Here is a 6,000-nt window from a genome sequence, read left to right as displayed (position 1 = left end):
ATGAGAACCCCGCAGATAGTGATAGAACTGATGAGAACCCCGCAGATAGTGATAGAGCTCACGAGAACCCCGCAGATAGGGGTAGATCTCACGAGAACCCCGCACGCGGGGTAGAGCTCACACTGTGCCCATACAGCTTATTCCTCATACAGACTTCAGGGCTGATGCTTTGATATGGTTGCCCGAGCCTGTGATATCGCTGGCATCACCCCCGCTCTCAGACTGGCACTGCACCTTGGGGACGTTGCCAGCTGTACTGATCATGATTAATTTTACTATATCTAGACGTGCTCCGCTCTCAGCTGGTTTCCATGGTGACAGCCAGTCTCTAGTGTGGTTTCCTAGGTAACGGCTGCCCGGTCTTCCTGCACGTTGAGGTTCTCCTTTCTGGAGCGTCCTGCCTTCTCAGCAGCCGGATTCTTTATGAAGCTATAAATCCACCACATTTACACGTCCACCATTACACGGCCGGCTGTATTACCTGTGTGCTGCTGACAGCATTGCCAGACAACTAGATATTTCACCTATTTATCACAATCATTATTTTCCTATTTTATCATTTTAGCCATAACCTTAGATTCCCCCGATCCCTTCTGTAGTCACCGCCCCCCCCCCCACCCCCCACACACAGAAGAGAATAGCCCTGCAGGTGGATCTCCTCAGGCCAATCTGTAAACCATTCTTTATTATACATTCACTTACCCTATCCCACCCTGGCCTGTTCCCTGGGATTATCCCCTATCCCGCCCTGGCCTGTCCCCTGGGATTATCCCTTATCCTGCACTGACCTGTCCCCTGGGATTATCCCTTATCCTTCCCTGGCCTGTCCCCTGGGATTATCCCTTATCCCGCCCTGGCCTGATCCTTGCCCTATCCCACCCTGGCCTGTCCCCTGGGATGATCCGGGCCCTATCCCACCCTGACCTGTCCCCTGGGATTATCCCTTATCGCGCCCTGGCCTGATCCTTGCCCTATCCCACCCTGGCCTGTCCCCTGGGATGATCCGGGCCCTATCTCACCCTGGCCTGTTCCCTGGGATTATCCCTTATCCTGCCCTGACCTGTCCCCTGGTATTATCCCTTATCCCACCCTGGCCTGTCCCCTGGGATTATCCCTTATCCCACCCTGGCCTGATCCTTGCCCTATCCCACCCTGGCCTGTCCCCTGGGATGATCCGGGCCCTATCCCACCCTGGCCTGTCCCCTGGGATGATCCGGGCCCTATCCCACCTTGGCCTGTCCCCTGGGATGATCCGGGCCCTATCCCACCTTGGCCTGTTCCTTGCCCTATCCCATCCTGGACTGATCCCAACTCTCCCATCCTAACCTTATCCCGGCCGTATCCCATCCGGAACTGATCCCAGACACAAAAACCCCCCAAAAAATGCAACAGTTCACTGTTAATGGCAAAATACAGACCCAACTGTATCCCACCCTGGGCTGATCCCGGCTCCGCCCCGCCCTGGGCTGATCCCTGCTCCGCCCCGCCCTGATCCCTGCTCCGCCCCGCCCTGATACCTGCTCCGCCCCACCCTGGGCTGATCCCTGCTCCGCCCCGCCCTGGGCTGATACCTGCTCCGCCCCGCCCTGGGCTGATCCCGGCTCCGCCCCGCCCTGGGCTGATCCCTGCTCCGCCCCGCCCTGGGCTGATACCTGCTCCGCCCCGCCCTGAGCTGATACCTGCTCCGCCCCACCCTGGGCTGATCCCTGCTCCGCCCCGCCCTGGGCTGATCCCTGCTCCGCCCCGCCCTGAGCTGATACCTGCTCCGCCCCACCCTGGGGTGATCCCGGCTCCGCCCCGCCCTGGGCTGAAATGAATCATGAAATCCAAGGCCCAATACTTACCTCCATATAGATAGGTGTAATACATGATCTGAAGGGTTAATATTCCTGGTTCTACTCTGAGGCTTTCCTTTTCCAGTTTCCATGGTAACATTCCTATTTGCTGCTCATTTCTAGCGACATGTCCAGAATTCAGAGCAGCAGCGGCGGCGGCGGCTAACCTTTCCTGAACGCAAGATCTGCTCTTATATCTGACCCCTGTGCAATAATCACTTCTAGAGCATTATATATAATATTACACTTCTGTCTGATCCCATCCTGATAATACCCAGTCACTGATCCCTGGACATTATATATAATATTACACTTCTGTCTGATCCCATCCTGATAATACCCAGTCACTGATCCCTGGACATTATATATAATATTACACGTCTGTCTGATCCCATCCTGATAATACCCAGTCACTGATCCCTGGACATTATATATATAATATTACACTTCTGTCTGATCCCATCCTGATAATACCCAGTCACTGATCCCTGGACATTATATATAATATTACACGTCTGTCTGATCCCATCCTGATAATACCCAGTCACTGATCCCTGGACATTATATATAATATTACACGTCTGTCTGATCCCATCCTGATAATACCCAGTCACTGATCCCTGGACATTATATATAATATTACACTTCTGTCTGATCCCATCCTGATAATACCCAGTCACTGATCCCTGGACATTATATATAATATTACACTTCTGTCTGATCCCATCCTGATAATACCCAGTCACTGATCCCTGGACATTATATATAATATTACACTTCTGTCTGATCCCATCCTGATAATACCCAGTCACTGATCCCTGGACATTATATATATAATATTACAGCGCTGTCTGATCCCATCCTGATAATACCCAGTCACTGATCCCTGGACATTATATATAATATTACAGCGCTGTCTGATCCCATCCTGTTAATACCCAGTCACTGATCCCTGGACATTATATATATAATATTACAGCGCTGTCTGATCCCATCCTGATAATACCCAGTCACTGATCCCTGGACATTATATATAATATTACACTTCTGTCTGATCCCATCCTGATAATACCCAGTCACTGATCCCTGGACATTATATATATATAATATTACACTTCTGTCTGATCCCATCCTGATAATACCCAGTCACTGATCCCTGGACATTATATATAATATTACACTTCTGTCTGATCCCATCCTGATAATACCCAGTCACTGATCCCTGGACATTATATATATAATATTACAGCACTGTCTGATCCCATCCTGATAATACCCAGTCACTGATCCCTGGACATTATATATAATATTACAGCGCTGTCTGATCCCATCCTGATAATACCCAGTCACTGATCCCTGGACATTATATATATATAATATTACACTTCTGTCTGATCCCATCCTGATAATACCCAGTCACTGATCCCTGGACACTATATATAATATTACACTTCTGTCTGATCCCATCCTGATAATACCCAGTCACTGATCCCTGGACATTATATATATATAATATTACACTTCTGTCTGATCCCATCCTGATAATACCCAGTCACTGATCCCTGGACATTATATATATAATATTACAGCGCTGTCTGATCCCATCCTGATAATACCCAGTCACTGATCCCTGGACATTATATATAATATTACAGCGCTGTCTGATCCCATCCTGATAATACCCAGTCACTGATCCCTGGACACTATATATAATATTACACTTCTGTCTGATCCCATCCTGATAATACCCAGTCACTGATCCCTGGACATTATATATATAATATTACAGCGCTGTCTGATCCCATCCTGATAATACCCAGTCACTGATCCCTGGACATTATACACATTGGGGAAAATCAGTATTTGATACACTGCAGATTCTGTAAGATTTGATGTGTAATTGTTATTGTAGGTAACTTCACCTGTGAAAGACAGAATCTATAAAGAAATGTGAAAAAATCACGCTGTAAGGTTTATAATGAACAGTTATTGCAAAAAGTAAGGATATGACCACCGGCCAGCAGGAATTCTGCGGCTCACAGAGCTGTCAGTGTCTCTATAAGAAGCTCCTCCCCCTCTGCCCTCATTACCTGCACCTGTGTCATCTCGTCACCTGTATAATAATCACCTGTCCTCACACTCATCACACTCCAACCTCTACATCATGTCCAACACCAAAGAGCTGTCTAAGGACACCAGGGACAACACTGTAGACCTGCACAAGGCTGGGATAGGCTACAGGACAATAGGCAAGCAACTTGGTAAGAAGGCAGGAACTGTTGGCGCAAATATTAGAAAATGGAGGAAATAAGATGACTGTCAATCTTCCTTGGTCCGAGGCTCCATGCAGGATCTCACCTCATGGGGTAAGGAGGATTCTGAAAAAGCTCAGGAATCAGTCCAGAAGTACACAGGAGGAGTCGGTCACTGACCTGAAGAGAGCTGGGACCACAGTCTCATAGATTACTGCTAGTAACACACCACACCGTCATGGATCACACCAGCACATGTCCAGGCCCGGTGACTAGAGATGAGTGAACCTGCCGAGGTTCGGGTTTGTATGAACCTGAACTCTCGGCATCTGATTCCCGGTGTCTGCAGCCTCTGTGAAGAGGGTGGATGCAGCCGGAGGACCGCCCGGAAAACTGGGATACACCCATAGCAATAGGCCGTATTCGCTCAGCTCTACCGGTGACATCCCCATTGACCATTGGGGGAGCAAGGAGGATTGTTGTGACTGGGTCTTCCAGTATGACAATGACCCAAGACCCAGAGCCGGAACAACTAAGGTGTGGCTCAGTGACAAGCCTAGCCAGTCTCTAGCGACAGCCCCGAAACCCGACAGATGTAGAGAAGATGTGTATGGAGTGGGACACAATCCCCTGGTCAGGACCTCCAGGAAACGTCTGATCTCTGTAACTGCACCTTATAGGAGCTTCTCTTCTCACAGGGGACGTTATCGACCAGAAATCCCACCCCCCCAATCCTGTGCAGGTGGGAAATCCTACTAAATGGACTGCCGCATTACAGCTGTGTCTCATCCAGATCATTCCCAGTCCAATATATATAACAACCGAGACCCCAGCAGGTGGATGTGGGCAGGCGTCACCGCTTCAGGGGGGCAGGCGTCACCGCTTCGGGGGGCAGGCGTCACGGCTTCGGGGGGGCAGGCGTCACCGCTTCGGGGGGCCAGGCGTCACAGCTTTGGGGGGGGGAGCAGGCGTCACCGCTTCGGGGGGGGGGGGGGGGGCAGGCGCCACCGCTTCGGGGGGGGCAGGCGTCACCGCTTCGGGGGGGGCAGGCGTCTCCGCTTCGGGGGGGGCAGGCGTCTCCGCTTCGGGGGGGGGGAAGGCATCTCCGCTTCAGGAGGCAGGCATCACCGCTTCGGGGGGCAGCCGTCACCGCTTCGGGGGGGGGGGGCAGGCATCACCGCTTCGGGGGGGGGGGGGGGGCAGGCGTCACAGCTTCGGGGGGCAGGCATCTCCGCTTCGGGGGGTGGGGGGGTGTTTAGGCGTCACTGCTTTGGGGGGGGGGGGCAGGTGTCACCGCTTCGGGGGGGGGGCAGGCGTCTCTGCTTCGGGGGGGGGAGGGCAGGCGTCACCGCTTCGGGGGGGGGGGGGGGGCAGGTGTCACTGCTTCAGGGGGGGGGGGGGCAGGTGTCACCGCTTCGGGGGGGCAGGCGTCACTGCTTGTCTCCGCAGCATGCTCATCCCACAGCTATCCTTATAATGTGGCACATACATGTGATAGCCGCCTTACACGTCCATAAGGGTAACATGGGGAGCGCCTTCATGTGGACAAGGTGCATAACAGAATATAGGAAGGGTAGGAAGATATTGTGCCCCAGCTCAGACCATGGCATATGGCGATGTACCTCAATGTCTGTACTTTCATGGAGTTTTCCACCATACGTTTTTAGTGTAACAATATGCTGTATGTATGAGAAGAATTACATGTGTTTAATGGCTGCCAGGGGCACCATATACACATATATATATATACACACCTACTGTTCCCCTCCGCCTTAGCCTCATCATGTTCACACATCACCCTGCTCCTTGCTGAGAAGGCCAGAGTGGGCACAGGCATGCCAGCCATCTTGTTTGGACCTCCAGGGCCACTGACAGCCATCTTGTCTAGGCTTTCCAGGGTGCTGGCAGCCATC

Source organism: Dendropsophus ebraccatus, chromosome 13 (genome assembly GCF_027789765.1).
Source record: "Dendropsophus ebraccatus isolate aDenEbr1 chromosome 13, aDenEbr1.pat, whole genome shotgun sequence".
NCBI classification, from domain to species: Eukaryota; Metazoa; Chordata; class Amphibia; order Anura; family Hylidae; genus Dendropsophus; species Dendropsophus ebraccatus.
The sequence above is the reverse complement of the archived record's forward strand: the minus strand, read 5'-3'. Positions refer to the sequence as shown.